Below are 20,903 nucleotides of genomic sequence, written 5' to 3' on the forward strand. Positions count from 1 at the left end.
TATATATAGTAGGGATTGAACCCAGGGGTACTTAATCACCAAGGCACATTCTCAGTCCTTTTCATTTTTTATTTTGAGATACTCTTGCTCAGTTGCTTAGATCCTCACTAAATTGCTGAGTCTGGCCTCCAGCTTGGGATCCTTGTTTCTCAGCCTCCCGAGCTTCTGGGATTCCAGGTGTGTGCCACTGTGATCAGCTGTTTCTTTTTCTTTTTAATGTTAAAGTGAATGAATGCACCGATCTTCATTTGTGTATATCTGAGGAAGCACCCCAGATGAAGATATGAATCCTTCCTTCACCCCAGGAGGCTCCCTGCTCTCTCTTCCTGTATTAACTACCTCCTCAGCCTGCCAGAGATCTCCTCATATGACTTCTGTTACCACAGCTTCTGTCTGTCTATTCTTTAACATCACATATTTGGAAACATACAGTACCTGATATTTTATATCTGGTTTCCTTCGATCCCTTCCACATTTTTAAAATTTGTTTTAATTAGTTATACATGACAGTACAATGGTCTTGACATATAATACATTTGAATCAGATGGGGCATAATTTCCATTTTTCTGAGTGCACAGGTTGCAGAATCACATTGGTCATGCAGTCACGTATATACATACAGCAATAATAAAGTCTATTTATTTCTGCTGTCCTTCCTTTTCCCCCATCCCCTCCCCACCTCTCCCCTCCCATCTTCTCTCTACCCAATCTAATATGGCACACTTCTTTTTTTCTTTTTCCTCACTTCGTCATACTTGTATTCTGTATAATGATGAGAGCCTCCTTCCATCTTCCGTGCAATTCCACTTCTCCCTCCATTGCCATTTCTACCTCTTTTCCCTATCTAGAGGTAATCTTCTTCTCATGCTCTTCCTCCCTACCCCATTTTGAGTCACCCACCTTATATCAGAGAAGACATTTTACATTTTTTTTTGGATTGGCTAACTTCACTTAGCATAATCTGCTCTAATGCCATCCATTTCCCTGAAAATGCCATGATCTTGCTATTTTTTAGTGCTGAGTAATATTCCATAGTGTATATATGCCACATTTTTTTATCCATTTATCCATTGAAGGGCATCTAGGTTGGTTCCACAGTGTAGCTATTGTGAATTGTGCTTCTATAAACATTGATATGGCTGTGTCCCTGTAGTATGCTTTTTTTAGGTCTTTTGGGTATAGTCCGAGAAGAGGAATAACTGTGTCAAATGGTGGTTCTATTCCCAGATTTCCAAGGAATCTCCATACTGCTTTCCAAACTGGCTGCACCAATTTGCAGTATCACCAGCAATGTATGAATGTACCTTTTCCCCTGCATCCTCGCCAGCACTTGTTGTTGTTTGACTTCATAAAGTCTGCCATTATTACTGGAGTGAGATGGTATCTTAGAGTAGTTTTAATTTGCATTTCTCTGATTGCTAAAGATGGTGAATATTTTTTTCTTGTATTTGTTGATTGATTGTATATCCTCTTCTGAGAAGTGGCTGTTCAGGTCCTTGACACATTTGTTGATTTTTTTTTTTTTTGTTATTTATCTTTTTGAGTTCTTTGTATTATCTAGAGATTAGAGCTCTATCTGATGTGTGAGGGGTAAAAATTTGTTCCCAGGATGTAGGCTCCCTATTCCCCTCCCATATTATTTCTCTTGCTGAGAAGAAACTTTTTAGTTTGAATTCATCCCATTTGTTGATTCTTGATTTTAACTCTTGTGCTAAAGGTGTCTTGTTAAGGAATTTGGGGCCTGACTCCATGTGATTCCCTTCCACATTTTTAAGATTCTTTTTTTTTAAAAAAACAACTTGATTCTATTCATATATTTTTTATAGAGTGCTGAGTATAGAAGCCAGTGCCTCACACATGCTAGGTAAGCTCTCTACTGCTGAGTCACAACCCTAGCTCCCTACAGTTTTAAGATTTCTTGTCTGCACCTCCATACCCTCTCTGTCTTCCTTCTGGGAACTGCCCTTTCTGTCTGCAATATTCTAGTCACAAGGGGGCAGGAGAGGCCAAGGAAACCCGGCAAGACTGCCTGTGTGACCTTTCCATAGGCCCAAGAGTGATCTGGCATCCATGGAGCATCCTCTTGCTGGGTGCTTGTTGTTCCTTCCTCTCTGGGAGGGAGTTTCCAAATGTTTGCAGACAGGCCCTCCTTTTTTAAAAATATTTTTTAGTTGTCAATGAACTTTTATTTTATTTATTTTTATGTGGTGCTGAGAATTGAGCCAGGTGCCTCACACATGCTAGGAAAGTGCTCTACCACTGAGCCACAACCCCAGCCCCACATGCCTGTCCTAAGTCATGTATTTTGAACACGCAGCTAACAAATATGTACACATACTATTCAGCTAAAAACAAATTGATGTAAGAGTAAAATTTTTATGATGAAAGTTATAATATACTCTTTGCTTCCTCTTTTGCCTTACAGATCCCTGGAACACACCAAGTGCTGGTGCCCCCAACTCTTTTAGATTTAGACTGTGCTGTGGGGCAGACCTGCCCCTGTCAGTGTTTGTCTGCGTGACCCTATGACCTTGGATAGCTTCCACATATTGTAAAGGCTCCATCCCTCAGCTCTAGAATGAGGACAGTGAAAACCACCGCATGGTATTTTACTAAATCATCATGGGAATGAAGTATAAAATGTTCCAGGTAAAATGACCCTCAGTGAATGGTGTGCCTAAGTATTTCTTGGTGGTTATTAGAGAGCAGAGGCCCTGGCTGTGCCTGGGGGGAGGAGTCTCTGTGACAGGAGAGGAACAGGATGTGCAGCATCCCAGGGACTTTTAGAATGTGCCTCTTGGGGCTGGACAGGGCCTCTCCTGGCCTAGGCCCCTCTCTACATCTCTGAGGGGCAGAAGTCAACTTTTGAGACCTCTAGGCATTTTTTCATGACCCCGTTCTGAAATCCCTTCCACTAGGACTCACCTGTTTCACCCATGACCATACATGGGCCTGATCTACCTGGTTATTGGGAGGGTCAGTAAATTCTTCCTGGGTCACTGATGGGTCCCAATATGGTCAGTGCCTGTGCTGGCTCTCTGCAACTGATCTGACATTGCAGTAACTGGGGAACATATTTCAGATACTCTGGGCCAATGTGTGCATTCTGGTGTCTCATCTCCTGATAGGTCAGACCAATGCCAGGCTCCTCGACCCTCCCTTTTTTAAAAAAAATTTTTAGTTGTAGATGGACACAATACCTTTATTTTATTTATTTTTATGTGGTGCAGAGGATCAAACCCAGTCCCTCACATGTGCTGGGCAAGAGCTCAAACCACTGAGCCACACCCCCAGCCCTGCTCCTTCCTTTTTATGGCTGCTTTCTCTAAGTCTGCTGTATTTCCTTTTAAATTTTTAGTTATTGTTTGCTTTTCATTAGTCTAATACATTTCACTCAACTTTCTATAGAAATGCATATATTTTTTTTCCATCTGGCCTCACTCTCTTACCCTTTTCTATCTCAGGGCTTGAGTGGGAGGGATACTTTAAGTCCCTGGAATCTCAGATGAGGAAGGGGTGGATACTCATGCAGAGGGTGTTTGGGCAGGTGCCCCAGCCAGGATGGCTCAGCAGCTAAATTCGGGGGGAGGATGGCTGGGCCAGGCCCTGGCTCCAAAAGAGAGAGAGAGAGGCATAAGGAGGTCTCTCAGCCACTTCTGGTTGGATATTTCAGAATGTGTTCAATCCACAGTATGAATAAAATTGGGAGTTTGGGGGAGTTAAGTACTTTGTATCAACTGTCAAATTTTTAGAATTTCAATGCATTTCATTAACCATTGTTTTATGGTTTAGGTATTTATCTGAAGCTATTTAGAAAACACTTAATATAGGAAAAAGATAAGAGAAATTTATTACATGTTGGTCATAAAAGAAAGTCAATATTAACCTCATTAGTATTAGAATCATTTAAGTTTATACAAGAAAATTATTTGTGGTTTGGTGAATAGTGTTTCTTGTCAAGGCAGCTGAATGGTGATTCTGATGACCTTGGAGAGGACAGTGCTGATGTTCGGCCTCCCCTGCCAGTGCTGTTCAAGGATTCTGCCAGTGTTTTTTAAGGAGAGCTGACTTGCACTTTGTCGCTCTTTCTACCTCCCCAAATGGAAGAGAAAGGGCAACCTTAGGAGGGAGAATGCTCAGGGCAGGGTGAGATAAGCTTTCTGGCCCTGTAATTGCAGCAACTGAGAGTCCAAGGTCCCTTTCGGGATCTTGCTCACTTGAGTTACCTGGGGCAGGGGGCTGGGCTGGGTTGGAGTTGTGGTGGTAGGAGGCAGTCCCCTGGCACATCTAGCCTCTCCCTCAACTATTAAGTTACTAGGCTGATATTACCAGATGGCAGGGCTCATGGCTTTATCTCTGCAGTTGTGATAATGAAATGTCATAAGTAAAATTTATGTAGCACAGTTCTTGATAACTAGTAGGGATTCAATATAATTTTGTTTTCTTCTTTTTGTAAGATTTTCCTTACATCTCTAGGCCTCCAGGAGTCTGCTTTTTGGAAAGGGATTTGTGGTGGCATTTGGATTGGTGGTGGCATTGCATCTCTAAGTGCAGTTTTTCTTCAGTGTTCCAGGAAAATTGTGGCTACCCTTTCTTGCTGCTCTGCTCTGCTGCCTTCTTCCTGGTAAAGGGAGTGATGTCCAGAGGGCAGGGCACACTCTGCTCAGGATCTTTTTGCAAGCTTTCAGTTTAGATGGTGGAAGGAGACAGAGAGGGTTGCTCCAATGACTGGCAGGTCTTAGTGGGGGCCCCAGTGTCAGAGACTCTGCAGAGATCACTGCAACTTATGCGTGGCTCTGCTTTTTCCCTGTTTCCTGGGGACCAACTGCCTCTTGGGAATGAAAAATTTGGGCCTCCAGCATTGGGCTCAGAAGCATGGATTGGTGTCTGAGAGCAGGTTGGGGAAGGTGCAGATTCTGAGGGCAGATTTGGGACCTGCTGGGGCCCTTGTAACTTTGACCTATCTCCAGCTGCTATGTTTAGAGACACTCCAGGAATTCACAGCCTTTCATGGGTGAGAGAACAGAGAAGCAGGTAAGTTGGCTTTGAAGACACCTGTGACCCAAGAGGAGGAAACCAGGGAGAAGCTGGTGGCAGGAAGAAGCAGAGGATGAGGTAGTGTGAGAGGCAGTGGGTGTGAGTCGGTGGAAAGTCTTGTTCTAGGAAGAACCAGGAGAAGCCTAATAAGGGTTGTTCCTGTATTCATTTGTTTTAATGATATTTCTGTAACATTTTCTGGGACCAATCCTGTTCTAATTACATTTAGTGACTATAAATTCACATCATATTTATTGTAAACTTGGGGATAGATGTTGTGACTATGCCCATCATATAGATAAGGCAACTGAGACCAAGAAGGTCACATTGAGAGTGGCTGAGCCAGGAGGGCAGCCTAGAAGTTGGCTCCCTGAACTTGCCCTTCCCAATAGCACAGATTGCCTTCCCCTGCTCCTTCCAAATAGTAGGTAATTTGGGGCCTTTTCTCTGACTAGGGCTCTTTTATCTCTATGCCCTGTCTCCAGGAAGGGTCCCTAACCTCTCAGGCAGAAATCTTTCTCAAAGAAAAAGAAGGTAAGGACAAAGTTGTTGGTGGGGAAGTGCTTGGCACCTGCCAAATGAAGCACCATGTCCTGAGCCCACAGTGGAAGGGACTGGGCTGAGATTCAGGTTTAGGTGAACTCCACATCTAAAAAGGCAGGACAGGGTTCTGGGCTCCTGTGATGGGACCACAGCCTCCTTCATGAGGTGAATATCTCTGACACTGCCCAGGCCAAACCTGGGCATAACTAGGGGGCAGAACAAGGGGGAATCAGGAGCTGCATGTTCTTCCTGATGGGGACCCTGAATCTAGGCCCTCCTTTTTGGGGGATCATGAGTGGTGTGGAATAACAGAGAGATAGAGGAATAGCTTCCACCACAGAGCTCCAGGTAGGGGGAGGGAAAGAGCCTGGTGTTCTGGGCCTAGTAGAGCTGCCCTGTGGTTGGCATTGGAAAGGAAAAAACAGTTTCTTACCAGGTAACTCTAAAGCTTTCCTGGTCCCACAGTCTTCCCAGAAGAGCTGGAAGGACTCTGGGCTCAGCTGTTTGTCAGTGTCAGGGTTGTGGGAGGCCCAGCATCCTGTTGGTATGATATGCCAGTAGGAAATGCTTTGCTCCAGCAGGGGACTGCTGTCCAGCCCTGAGCCCTGCTCTCTATGCTGAGGTGCTGGAGCTCTGGGCTGGACCTGCCTCCTGCCTGCAGGTCTTGGCCCTCATCCCCATCTCTCTCCCCAGCTCGAAAGATATGGAAGGGCGCTGCAGTCGCTCCTTGCTCTGCTGTCTCACTTCCCTGCTTCTCCTTTTCCAGCTGTCCTCGGGTGAGTGTCCCCATCTGTCTTCCTGTGTGGTTTTAAAAATCAAGATAGAAAAACATTTGAAAATACATTTTCCCTCTTGTTTCTTGCCACCCCTTTTTTGGTGCTGAAAACATTCATTCAATCATTTTCTTCCTGAAATATTAATGAAATGTTGATTTTTAGATGCTATTGTATGAAATAATTAGACAGAAAGTCTGTCATACAGTTTACCTTCTAACAAGAGACAGTGAGTAATACATGCACCTAGGCAGAGAGACCTAAGTGTGTTGGAGGACATGACTGTGATGGAAAATGTAGCAGGGCAGGGAGTGGCAGTCAGAGTCATGGGAGTCAGGGTGTGGGCAGGCAGCAGTGTTCAGTGAGGTGGTTTGTAGATGGGAGTATAACCCTGGAGAAGGAGGAGTGAGCATTAGAACCATTTGGAAGGAGGGTTCCTGCAGGGGGAGGAGCCTGTGCAGAGCTGGCAGTGTGCTGAGGTGTGAGGAAGCACAGAGGCCAGTGTTGCTGGACTAGAGCCCATGGGGAGAGAAGCAGCAGGTGCGTTCAGAGGGGTCTTGGGAAGGGTGGTCCACCATGTCAGGTCTGGAGAGAAGTAGGGAGTCATGTGGAGGCTACAGTGGGTAGCCTCAGAAGACCAAGAGCACCAAGGGGGTAGAGAGTGAGGTGAACTTACTTCTTAAACATGCAGTGATGGGAGTTTCTGTGAATCTCGAAAGCAGGAGTTTCACAGAAGTAAGTAGAATTTGACTCTGTGTTTTAAAGTGTATATCTATTTCTCTCTTCCCTTAGTGGAGGAGAAAAATATAGACTGAAGGAAAAAATTTAGAATAGGAATAGGGGAATTTTCTAGGTTTGGTTGAATGACCAAAGAGTGCTGACCTAAGCCACCGGTGTGCCCTTTGTTTTCAGGTTTGTCCTGAAAAAGGGTAAGTTAGACCTGGGGTTCCCAAAGAGTGCTCCCCAGACCATCCTTGGAACTGCTTGTATATGTGCATTCATAGTTCCACCCCAGATCTAGTGAATGTAACACTCTGGAATGGGGTCCAGTGAGTGTGCTCTATAAGGCATCCTAGTGGTTCAGGATCATGAAAGCTTGAGAACCACTGAATTAGACATTTCTTCATGGGAGAGACTGGGACTAGGAGCAGAGGCCAGTGAGGGAGTGTCTTTTGTATAATTTCTGGCCAAATCATTATGATCATAAAACCTCTTCCAAATTCATCAGACCTCTGGGGTCATCTCATGTGGGCCCTGCCCCAGCTTTCCTGGCCTTCCCACCTGATGGTGATGTTCTCTTTTTTTTGGTCTGTGTCTCTTTAGCCTTCTCCCCCTATGTCTCTGTCCACAGAGCAGTTCCAGGTTGTTGGCCTTCGACACCCCATTGTGGCATTACCAGGCGAGGATGCCATACTGCCCTGTGCCCTAGTCCCAGCCATGAATGCAGAGAACATGGAACTGGGGTGGTTCCACACCACATTCTCACAAGCAGTGTTCATCTATTGGAACCAATGGGAACAGACTGAGAAGCATATGGCTGAGTACAGAGGGCGAACCTCACTGGTGAGGGACATCCTTACTGAGGGTTAGGCTTCCATGCACATCCACAAGGTCCAGGTTTCTGACAATGGAATGTACACCTGCTTCTTCAGACATGGAAGCTTCAATGATGAGGCTGATTTTGAAGTGAAGGTGGCAGGTTAGTTACTTGACCTCTATTCTAGAGACCTTGGGAGTACTGGGTTTGGTGGGAATATCAGAGATCATCCAATTTAGCCTCACATTTTATAGGTGAAATGGAAGAAAAAAGTGACTCATCTTTTATTCATTGATTTAATACAAACACTGTATATGGGGCATCTAAAATATGTGGGGAATTGTTCTAACTACCAGAGATATATCAGTGTAACAGAGATCCCATCAGTAAGGAGGTCACCTTCTAGAGCAAAGGAACAAAAGTTATAATAAACAATTCAGTACAAAATGTTATAAGGTGATAAATACTTAAGACAAAAGACTAAGTAGAATTAAGAAAGGGGAAAAGGATGTGGGCTGGGAAGTTGGGACAAGCTGCAGTGTTACATAGGAGCTCAGGCAGAGCCTTATTGACAGTCTGAGCAAGGATCAAAGGAAGTAGGTATTTAGTCAGGTGGATATCTGGGGGACCAGAGTTTAATGAAGAGGGAGCACCTGGTATGGAACATTTGACTTGGAGTTTAATTGATTTTTCTGGGTATAATGAGGCCATCATGGTTGGTAGGAGGAGTGAGGGGAGGATGGTAAGAATTGGCAATACTGGAATAAAGAGATGGTCCTATATTAACACCACTCTCAGGTGTCAGGATGAGTTCATTGGGAGTGAACACCTGGGCTGGCACAAGAGCCCTGGAGATTGACGGGCTGGAAAGTGCAAAGACAGAGGGCATCCAACATGGTGATTGTGGCTACTTGAGTTCTTGAGCTTGAGGGGCTCAAATGGTAGAGTTTGGAGAGAACTTTTGGAGAGGAAGGCAGATACCAGATCTGCAAAAACTTTGTGTGCTGTGTTATGGACTCTGGATGCAGAGTAGGGGGAATCCTAAACAGAGCCATGCTGGGAATGCTCATGTTGTTAGCTGTGAATGGATGGATGGGAGGTGAGCAAGAAGGAGGCATGGAGTGCAGTTATGATGTGGAGAGAATGAGTGCCTGACCTGAGGCATGGCAGTGGGGTGGGAGAAGAAGGGTCAGACAGGTTTAGAAACTAGATTCAACTGAATAGATTTGTGGGCATGAAGTTTGGAGGGGGAAGAGAAGACTTTAGAGACTTCCAAGGTTTTATTTGAACTATTTGTTGTTTCATGGCAGGACTATTGATAAATATGTCTCAATTCTACTGCTCTGATAATGCTGTATAACAGCCACAGTCTCAGGTGCATCCCGCAATAAAAATGTATTTATTTCAGGCACTGAGTGAGTTCGACTAATTGGGGTTGAACTTGCCTAATATCACCTGGGTTTATTCATACATTATTAGTCATGTTTCAGAAATATAATTAAAAGAAAATCATATATGCTAGGATAAAATACATTTATTACTGAATAAACATCAAACTAGAATATGATACATATCATGGTTGATTTGAAAAGGGATTACACAGATATGACTCTCAGTTTTTTTTATAGCCAAGCATATAAAATTTCTTGTATACCTGTTTTGAAGATAAACAACAAATAATCCTCATCTAAGAGGGCTCAAACCAGTATTTACTCCATGTAACTTATTCTAAATTTACCTGGTATTTGGGTAATGAGCTGTGTCTTAGGCTTTATCTAGATGAAAAATAAACTTCTCCAGTTTTATGACAGCAGGTAGTTTTACAACTTGGAACAATATGCCCACATATTGTAGGCTCCTACCTTTCCACCAGAAAAGGGGACAAAGGCTTGCAATCTTCCTCGATACTTACATTTCCTAGAAATGGTTCCCAAGTCTTTGAGAAAGGCATTCCTAAGCCAAAAAACTGGCATCAAAACTAACCAGTTTTCAAAATCCTGTATAAACATTTCAAAAGTGGAGAAAGTACCTATTTGTAATTGTAGTTTCCTTAAAAAAATGGTATAAGAAAAAGGAAGAGTATCTTTTTTATTCAACAGGGAGAATTAATCTTTACTTTTAATTTTTGTTTGTTCTCACAGTCAGCTGAAAAGTTCACCACATGCACCTTATTTGGGTGTGTTCATTTTTCAGGTGGTCATGTGGCTGACCTAGGGCAGCTGTAGCTGTTTGACCAAGCAATGTTACATGAGTTCATCCTCCACTGGGTAGCCCAGGATTGTTTTCCTGTGGAAATGGCAGAAGATAAAATCAAGGTGCAAGTGCTTTTGAAACTTCTGCATAAGTCACAATAGGTGATTTTTTCTTGGTGAAGTCAAATCCTATGACTGGGCCCAGAGGCATAAGGCAAAGGCAGTAAAAAGTCTGTGGAAGTGGGAGAACTGTCTATAAAGAAGGATGAAATATTTGGGATATTTTAATAATCATTTTTATCACAATCGGTGCAAATTTGTGAATTCAATTGTGGAGCTTTGAGTTTGAAGTGTATGTGAGGAAACCTGGTAAAGATAACTCATGGGAACATAAGTATAGGGGAAAAGAATTCAGGAGACAAGGTGGTCACTCAATACAACTTTGTACATGATATACACAGAGAGGCAGATGTCCTAGGCGAGTGTGTGAGGTGAGAAGACTGAGATTCAAGGAGGGAGTGTGGGACCAAATTATTCCTGTTTGCTCTGGGCCTCGCAGTTGGGGATAAGAGCCCACTGCCCTGTGTGGGTCCCTGTGCTCCTTCCTTTTATCCCCTCTGGTAAGGGATCTTTCCCCCAGAACTCCCAGAATTCAACATGAAAGCTTCTCCCCGATGTTGTATAATATGTAGGCAACTCTGGGGTCTCAGGGCCCAAGGCGGCCTCCTGTTGCTCCACTGGTTCCTTCCCACAGGGATGGGCTCTGACCCTCAAGTGCACATAGAAGGGCCAGAAGAGGATGGAGTGCGTGTGGTGTGCAAAGCCTCAGGATGGGTCCAAAAGCCCCAGGTGCAGTGGAGAGACCTCAGTGGACACAAGTTCCCAGCCCTTTCTGAGGCCCACACCAAGACACTGAGGAGCTGTTTAGTGTGGAGGCCACTCTGGTGGTGAGAGACAGTTCTGTGGGGAATGTGACCTGCTCTGTCCTCAACCCTGTCCTGGGCCAGGAGAAGGCCATGGCTGTTTACATCCCAGGTCAGTGCTGCTTCCACTCCCAGCAGAGCTGTGGGGAGGGCTGGCCTTTCTGAGTGTGCTGGTCTCCTCGGTGTGCCCCTGACCTGCTGTCTGCCTGGGCCACAGAGCCCTTCTTCCCTCAGGCTTCTCCCTGGAAGCCAGCATTTGCTGTGATCCTGACCATGCTGGGGCTCCTACTCTTGGGGGCTAGCTATTTTATCAGAAAAGCACATTCCAGAAGGATGCAGGTGAGGCAGGAAAAGGATCATCTGTGGCAGCTTAAGGAGGAGGAACAGCAGGCAAAGGAAGAGATGCTGAAGGCCATTGGTAAGACCACACAGGGCAAGTGCAGACCTGGTGGTGAGTGGGACAGCTGATAGGGGCCAGAGGGGTCCAGCTCTCTAGGGAGATCCAGGGTCCTGGGACCAGGGGAAATGACTGAGGAGATCAGAGAGGAGAGCTAGAGTCAGTTGGGGTTGGGTGGGTGTGTAGGTAGAAATTCTAGTATCAAAGTTTTTATTCTGGGGTTTTCCAGTCACACAGTCTTTCCTTTTCTGGGGAGGGGGTTTTATACTGTTTTTCATTTTCTTTCAGATGAACTCCAGGAAGATCTCAGTAAGTTCTGCTTTCCTTCCTGATTTTTTTATGTTTCCTTTGTAGCACATGTTGTTGTTCCTAGCTCCCCTATTTCTTGTGTTGTTTTTCAGATCAGAGGAAAGCTGCTTATCTGTCTGGTAAGTGACTCTAAAGGAATTTCTTTTTTCCTCATCATACCTGTGACCTGGGGTCTCCTCTTCTTGTTTCTGTCTAGACACAGACATGTGGGTTCCCACCCCTGGGAAGCTGATTGGAAGGCAGTGGAAGCCAGAACCCTGCTACCTGGGCTTCCCTGGATCTGCCTGGTGTTTTCCACCTACAGCTTAGACACCTGGGTGTGAGGGTGACCCCTGGTCTGTCATGTATTCCACATCTTATTTCAACCCTGGCTTGCCCATTATATTGTTTTTTTTTTTTTAACCTTCAATGGATCTCAGTATTGGTCTTCACGTAAAAGTTTAAAGGCAGAAACTAAGATTTGAATAAATGATCTAAATAAGTAAATGGAATCATTAAGTTTAGGAGTGTGGCCTTCTGTTCATCTCCCAACAAATCGCCATCCAGTGATTATATTTTCTCTAGCTCCAGAAGGTGCTAATCCAAGTGGGCTGCTCACCTCAGTTGGAAATATGATTAAGTATTCCAATTACTTCCTAAAATAGTGTTCTTATTCTCTGGAAATATTTCATCTGTGAAAAGTTGGCTATTTTTACCCCAGAACTCACCTCACATTCCTGTCTTTAAATCATTCTTCACTTTTGGTAATTTCCCAAATGTCTTTTTTAATTTTATTTTTTCATCTTGTGGTGCTGTGGTATGAATCTATAGCCACTGCATGCTAGTCAAGCATTCTATCATGGGCTATGTCCCCACCCCTTTCAATATAAATTTTTCCCCAAAAAAGCTTGGATATTAATAGTGTCTTCTGATAATTGTGGAATGACTTATATTTTATTCTGTAAAATATATTTACACATGCTATGATTTTTTTCATTAGTAGCAAAAATGAATAAAAATAGATAATGATTTTTATGAGTTTTGAGATAGATGGTTTTCTGACAGAGAGGAAGCAGTGGGATAGTGGTAGAAGCAGCCATCTTGATCTGTGGTCCAGGGAATTTCCCACAACACTCTGAGGACTCTGCATACTGCAAGAGGTCATGTTTCTTTCTGGCTCTCTCAACTTGTGGGTAGTCTCATCTTTAGAATGGAGGGGAGGCCAGGGCAGGTACATTCGTGATGAGCAGGCTTGTTTTAGCTGTGGTCTCACTACCTTGTGTTCCCTTTCAGCCTGGAGGAAGGCCTCCCTGTATGCAGGTAAGTGACTCTGATGTGTCCTTGGCCTTCCCTCCTCCAGGATCTTCCTCTGCCCTTCTGTATCAGTGGCCTCCTCCCCAGGATGGGATAGGTTTTCTTGCTCTGCTGTCTCTAATTTGTTTCCCACCCCTCCCAGTAAACACTTTTAACTTCTCTTGGGTTTTTTCTTTCATAATCCTCTGTTATTCTGTCCCCTGCCCAAAATAACAAAAAGCCACGCACAACAGGAAAGCAAAATTCTCCCAAATGGAGAGAAAAATGATTGTAACTTGCATTGGAACTCCACATGGTCTTCTCCTTGCGATTAGATCACAGAACCATTCTTCATTTTTTGTAAACATTTTTTTTTTAGTTGTAGGTGGCCACAATACCTTTATTTTGTTTTTATGTAATGCTGAGGATTGAACCCAGTGCCTCATGCTAGGGGAGTGCTCTACTTCTAAGCCATGGCCTCAGCCCTAAATCATTCTTCATTTTTGGTCATTTCCAAAATGTCTTTTAAAATTTTTATTCTATTGTTTTATATGTGGTTCTGTGAGTGAACCTGTTCTAGGTCCATCTTCTCCTGCAGGTTAGGGTTAGGTGTACACCTGAAAAGATTGTGTTCAATTGGTATTTGTTGTTGGTGCAGTGACACTGGAGAGTTCAGTTGTGAGGAGAGCCTGGATGGAGCAGGGTTGGAACTGTGGACAGGAATTGGTGATCTCCATAAAATTTCAAAAATCATATTTGACACCTTAGGACTTACATCTTCCTAATGTGGGGCCTTGGTTCTGTATTCTCTTTACCCAACATTCCTACCCTTTGCGTCCATGTTTGGTTTTCTTATTTCTTCCTGGTCCTCTGGATATTGGTCTTCTCTCAGCCCCCTCATACTCTAACTCACTGTCCTTGCTGGATTTCTTCTAAGCACCTTGGTTGCTGAAAAATGAATTTCCAGTGTTCTGAATTTGGGGTCCAGGATGCTTAGGGGGTCTGGGAACCATTTGAAAAAAATATGTATCACTCTGATTTGTGTTTGTGTTACAGGAACAAAATGCAAGTTATAATGTTCACAACAAATTTCTCTGCTGTTAAGAGAATTTTTCTTTTTCTTTTGGGCTTGGTGTTTGATTTTTAAAAAATGTGTTAAGATCATAAAAGGAGGATCCTGTAGAATTTAAAATTGTTTACCTGAGAAAGGGTGTGGAACAAAGCATAGAAGAAAGAATGAGGTGGGAGGAGAGAGGAGATGAGAAGGAAAGTACAGTGCCTAAGATTCACACAGAATTTGGGGTGTCCTGAAGCTGTGAGAGCTGTAAAACATCCAAAGTAATTTGAATTATGAAGAGAATTTGCAGGTTTTTGGTGTGTATGAAATGTAACCAACTCCTTAATACATCTTCTAGAGATTTTAGTAAAAACTTGGTGTGTTTGTGTGTGTGTGTGTGTGTGTGTGTGTGTGGTTTGTGAATTCTATTAAGCCAAGTCTAAGTAATCATCTCATTGAGTTTGCCTGTGATAAAGACACCACCTGAACCTTCCAGTAGCAGTTAGGACAGGCATATGCTAAGGCAGTTTCCAATGCAATGAAAGAATATCCAGAGGACTCTGGGGGTGAGTTTAAGACCTGTATCATCTGAATTTATATAATATGCCCTTTCCCTCCTCTGGATGCTTCTTTTTCACATCAGGGATATAGGCTGTGAAAGACAGAGAAGGGTGAGCCATGGCATGAGTTGAGCCATAGTTGAGTCAAGTAGGCTTTGGGATCAGATGTATGAGGAACACCTTTGAGAAACTTAACAATTTTCTAGGGAACATGTTTATTAAAAAAGAAGGATCAATTAGTCTTTTTTACCATTTCCCTATTCTCTGATGAATTAATGTCTATATGTTTTCACATATAACTTGCATTTTTTTTTTATTTTGTAAAGACAAACACCATTACTATACTAGAATCTACACTATCATATTGAAAAGTTCATAGTGTGAGGTAGACAAATGTCTGATCTTACCTCGCTCATGAAATTGTAACAATGAGTTAAAAATTAATATTTTTGTGGGAATTATGTGAAGAGTGTATTAAGGTGCATAGCATAGTACTTGACACACTGGAAAGTCTCAAAAGGTTTTTTTTTTTTCTTTCTCTTCTTCACCTTTTATCTTCCCTCTGCTTCCTTATCCTCCCTTTCTTCTTTGATAACTTCTCTGGGTTATAATATAGAACATTATAATTTTATACCAACTAACGTTTTAGTGAAATATGTGCAATTTTCACTTTTCTCCAAGGGTTATTTGGGTCTGCTCAGCCATTTTATATGATCTAGTTTCTATCAAGCAACTCAACAAAAGTGGAAATACCAATATATCTGATTAAACCTGTATTAGTGGAAATTTGGAACACAAATTTAAACAAAAATCATTAAGAAAGAAAAAATGTTGTTTAGTTAGTATTTTAAAATTTCTTATTTAGTTGCCAATGAACTTTTATTTTTTTCATTTATATGTGGTACTGATAATTGAACCCAGTGTCTCACACATGCTAGGCAAATGCTATGCAACTGAGCTACAACTCAGGCCTAGTTAGTATTTTAATTATACTAATCTTGTTCCTGAGGCTCTTCCCTGTTGGAGGCAAAAGCTTTCCAGTTGAAGACATTTTGGAGTGTATAACATAAGTAGATTTTGCTTTGGTTAATGAGGTTGGAGGAGACTTGTGTGGCCTTGGGATGGTGGGGGAAGAGGGACCGTGTGTTTTCTCTTGGTCATTTGAGGTCCTCACCATCAGGAGGCTAATCTGAACTGGTTCATAACACCCTTGGTTTGGTGTCTCCTGAGAAAGAACAGGTCCCATCTCATTGCTTGTTCCCCCTTCCCGTGACCCTGAGGTAAAGTCCAGTTTCTGAGTTGTTGTAGGGACAAATGAGGCAAGGCATCAAAGACAGCAGGAAACAGTTTTATTTGGCTGCAGCCAGTTTCAGAGGGTACAGCCTGTGCTGTAATCAATCAATCCCCTGAACCCCGAGTTCAGGGAGTTTCGGAGTTTTATACCCAATGTGTAAGGGGAGGGGCTCAGAAGTTCACAGTTTGCAGAAGTTCACATAAAAGCAGTTTTTTCTTTCACTGTTCTGGGCAAGTTAACTCTTCAAGGACAACACCTGAGAAAGGGAGAGCTTCATCTCCCCTTTCTTTCCTCCCTCTGCCAGCTGTTACCATGGGCCCATTTGTAACTTATCTTAAAAATTACACATCTCTGTGAAGTCCAGCTCAAGGCCAGAGGCCTTGTTTGCACATTACTTCAAAGTGCTATACTGGATAAATTTGTGAAAACTAGTAAGGGGGTGTCCAGCACCTGGAGTGCTGGTATCTTCTTGGCCAGTGGCCAAGTAAACAGGGTGACATGAAAATAGGAAGTTTATCTACAATGGACTCTTTTGCTGACAGTCTTAAAATCAGCCATGGTGAAGAGGGCTTCTCTGTGGAGAAAGGGGGTGCCACTTCAGGGTCACTTATTCCAGGTTGCCAGTGGGCTTTTTCTACTGAACTTCAGACTTTCACTGGTTCAGTGGCTCACTGGGCACCTGACTCTCACCATCTAGCATAGCATGTGAGATTTTTCTGGGTCCTCAGCTTCCTGTGTGCAGGAGACAGGGAGTTTCATGCTTTCTTGAAGCACATTTCTCTGCCAGTGCTTTGTTCCACATGGGTGTGTCACCTATGTGGGCATATTAGTTTTTTTTCTGCATCAAATTACTACAAACTTATTATTTGATGCCAACAGAAATATATTATCTTACTTGTTTGTAGGTCAGAAATCCAAGAACATGTGGACAAGGCTGTGTTCCTTTCTGGAGGTTGTTGTCTTGTGCAGTTTCTAGAGGCTATCTCTATTCCTTTGTTTAGGGGCCTGTTCCTCCATCTTGAAAGCCAGCAGAACAGCATGTTTTTGACCTTGTTTCTGTGATTCTGTCTGCTTCTCTGACCACAGCCAAGAATAATCTCTATTTTCAAGGGTTCATGTGATTAGTTTGGACTGACCCAGAGATTCCAGAGTAATTTCCTCTGTTCAAGAATCTGAATCTTAATCACATTGGTAAAGTTGCCTGGTCATGTGTTTAACATATTCGCATTTTCTGGAGTTTAGGATATAGATTCTATCATAGCTGGAAGTTTTCAATCTCTTTTGGGAATTCTTGTGTGAGGCAGATGTTAGGTCCCATATTTTGTGGTTCTCCCATGTCTGTAAGGATGCTTTTTCTCCAATTGTTGTGTGAAAATTGGAAGAAAAGTCACTAGTGTTGACCTCTCTCTGCATGTATTTTTTTCAGCTTTGAACTTTTTTCTCTCCCATGCTAAAATCCTCTCCATTGCCACCTAACTGGGAAAAATTTCGCTGAATTCCCTGCACTCACGATTTTTAGTCATCCTCCAAGTTCAGCTAAGCTCAATGTAATTCTCCACTCATGGCTTAGAGTTAACCTTATAAGTTCAGCACAGTCAGTTCTTTATAGTAAAAGGAGGTCTTGGAAATTTTGATAACCTCAGTTATATCTCAAATAACCCAGTTTTCAGGATGGTTATGTTTCTGTGTCTTGAGAAAGCATTATTTGGTAGCTAAATCTGAACAGTGAACTTTCAGATTGATATTCAGCATTTTGATTCTGGGGTGGTAAGCTTTTTGGCTTAGTCTTCATGGGAAGTCTACAGGAGGATATATGAGGGGTGTGTGTGTGTGTGTGTGTGTGTGTGTGTAAGAAATAAATACAGCAGCTGAATGTTTTCACACAGCTTTTCCCTTCTTCCTCCCATATTTCTGTGTTTCAGAAGACTCGGTGCTGACCCTGATGATTACAGACTCTGCAAATTCCTGATATGAGATCTGTGTTCTCTCGTAGATTGGTGGAAGGAATGGTTCAAAGCCTGTGAGTGACTGTGTGTTCTAGATGTTCCTCCTGTTGTTCTCATGGCCTCTGGCTTCTCTTTAACTTCTCTGTGATAATTCAGATGCTGGCATCACCAATGATGTTGATGTGGCAGAAGTGATGGTCACAAAACTGATACTGATTCTTCAGGATCCTGTCACAAGTCTACCCCTAAAATCAGCCTTCTGGTTCCTTCTCCTGGTTGAAGACATGGCTTTTAATTACAAGACTCTTATCTCAGGAGGATTATCCCCTCCTCAGCTCAGGCAGCTCTGTGGCTGTGAGATGGTGGGTGGCTGTGTGCTTTGTCTTGGGGCAGGGGAGGACCTCGCATGATTGATAACTCTCTTAACAGGTTCTGTCACTCTGGATCCAGACTCTGTTCAACGCAAGCTGTGAGTCTCTCATGAAAATAAGTGTCTGACCTGGAAGGACCAATTTGGGGACCTTAATGCAAAATGCAGTGTGTTGGGTCTTGAGGGCATCACATCAGGAAGATGTTACTGGGAAGTGGAGATAAAGAATAAATCCCATAGCAGGTGGACTCTAGGAGTCCATAGGAAAGATTCAAAAAGAACAAGCCCATACATGGAATTACCAGATAGGGGGTTTTGGGTCATGGGGAAGTTTAACAATAGATATTTTTCCTGGACTGATCATGTGACTTGGTTATCTCCTAGGCAGTATCCCTGCAGGGTGGGTGTTTTCCTGGACTACAGTGAAGGGGATGTCTCCTTCTATAACATGATTGATGGGTCCCACATTTTCTCTTTCCTTCCAGTTTCCTTATCTGGAACTCTCTTTCCATACTTCATGTTTGTGTATGGAGATGTGTCCATGACCATCTGCTCCATAGGAAGTGGCTCTGAAGTGCTCCCTGTACTCCTTAACAATTCTCCTCTTTTGGAGGAGACCCTGAGCACCCCAAGGGAGGTGTTCTGCTCAGGCTGTGGTGTTTATGATGCTTCCCCAGAGGCTGAATCTCTATTAATTCCCTAACACTCCAATTTTTTTCTGCATAGAGTCACTTGGTGTCCATGATCCCTCACTGTGTCTGTTCCTGGGGCTACAGAATCCCTGTGGCAAAATCTCCTGAGATGAGACTTGGAAAGCTCAGTGAGCTTGTCCTCCTGTGTGGGGAAAAGTACATGGAGTACTGCATACTGGCATATGTTAATGGCATCTGAATGGCAGGCCACTCCCCTCGCATGAGGTATATGAGTGACGGTCCGCTTATCCTGTAGGAACAGCCCTGGGTGTGAGACCATGTGTTGCAGTCCTTGTCCTTGCTCCATGACCCAGTCCTCAATTGGTTGCTGCAAGGACAGTTAGCAGACATTGCATTGGTGGCTACCTGTAATCTGCTTAGGTACTGCTTGAGTATACATACATGGTAACTGAACAATAAAATCAGACCTGCTCCCTGCTTTGTCTCCAGAGGTCTTGATTAGCGACTCCACAGCCACACTTTCCTCTACTCTGTTCCTTGGACCTCCTTACTGGATTAGAGAGAGCCCATGCACTCCTGCTCTGTGTTCAGACTTCAGATGTGTGGTTATGAGAATTCATGTCTTGTATTCACATAACAGAAGATAAAAATTGACTGTTTTGGAACTGGTTTTGGGAATGTGGAATTTAACTATGAGGAGACATTTTGTTGGTATTAAAAAGCATTTCAGAGAGGTGTAACAGCACATACCTGTAATCCCAGCTACTTTGGAGGCTAAGGGAGGAGAATCAACATTATCCTATAAATTTGAGATCAAATATAGCAAAAGCAATTCTAAGCATGAAGAGTGAATCAGGCGGTATAGCGATACCAGACTTCAAACTATAATACAGAGCAATAGTAACAAAAACAGCATGGTACTGGTACCAAAACAGGCGGGTGGACCAATGGTACAGAATAGAGGGCACAGAGACCGAGCCACAAAATTACAACTATCTTATATTTGATAAAGGGGCTAAAAGCATGCAATGGAGAAAGGATAGCATCTTCAACAAATGGTGCTGGTAAAACTGGAAATCCATATGCAATAAAATGAATCTGAATCCCTTTCTCTCGCCATGCACATAAGTTAACTCAAAGTGGATCAAGGAGCTTGATATCAAAACAGAGACTCTGTGTCTAATAGAAGAAAAAGTTGGCTCCGATCTAAATATTGTGGGGTCGGGCTCCAAATTCCTTAATAGGACACCCATAGCACAAGAGTTAAAAACAAGAATCAACAAACGGGACTTACTCAAACTAAAAAGTTTTTTCTCAGCAATGAAACAATAAGAGAGGTAAATAGGGAGCCTACATCCTGGGAACAAATTTTAACTCCTCACCCTTCAGGTAGAGCCCTAATATTCAGAGTATACAAAGAACTCAAAAAATTAAACAATAAGAAAACAAATAACCTAATCAACAAATGGGCCAAGGACCTGAACAGACACTTCTCAGAGGAGGACATACACTCAATCAACAAGTACATGAAAAAATGCTCACCATCTCTAGCTGTCAGAGAAATGCAAATCAAAACCACCCTAAGATACCATCTCACTCCAGTAAGATTGGCAGCCATTATGAATTCAAACAAAAACAAGTCCTGGCGAGGATGTGGGGAAAAGGGTACACTTGGCCATTGCTGGTAGGACTGCAAATTGGTGCAGCCAATTTGGAAAGCAGTATGGAGATTCCTGGGAAAGCTGAGAATGGAACCACCATTTGACCCAGCTATTCCCCTTCTCGGACTATTCCCTGAAGACCTTAAAAGGGCTTACTATAGGGATACTGCTACATCTATGTTCATAGCAGCACAATTCACAATAGCTAGACTGTGGAACCAACCTAGATGCCCTTCAATAGATGAATGGATAAAAAAATGTGGCATTTATACACAATGGAGTATTACTCTGCATTAAAAAATGACAAAATCATAGAATTTTCAGGGAAATGGATGGCATTAGAGCAGATTATGCTAAGTGAAGCTAGCCAATCCCTAA

The 20,903-nt window shown here is 43.0% G+C and overlaps 1 pseudogene; it reads left to right on the forward strand.

Moving 5' to 3' along the window:
- Window positions 1-7,689: 7,689 nt before the first annotated feature.
- LOC107143593 lies at window positions 7,690-19,341 on the forward strand (annotated as a pseudogene).
- The last annotated feature ends 1,562 nt before the right edge of the window (window positions 19,342-20,903 follow it).

Source organism: Marmota marmota, unplaced genomic scaffold (assembly GCF_001458135.2).
Source record: "Marmota marmota marmota unplaced genomic scaffold, marMar, whole genome shotgun sequence".
NCBI lineage: Eukaryota > Metazoa > Chordata > Mammalia > Rodentia > Sciuridae > Marmota > Marmota marmota.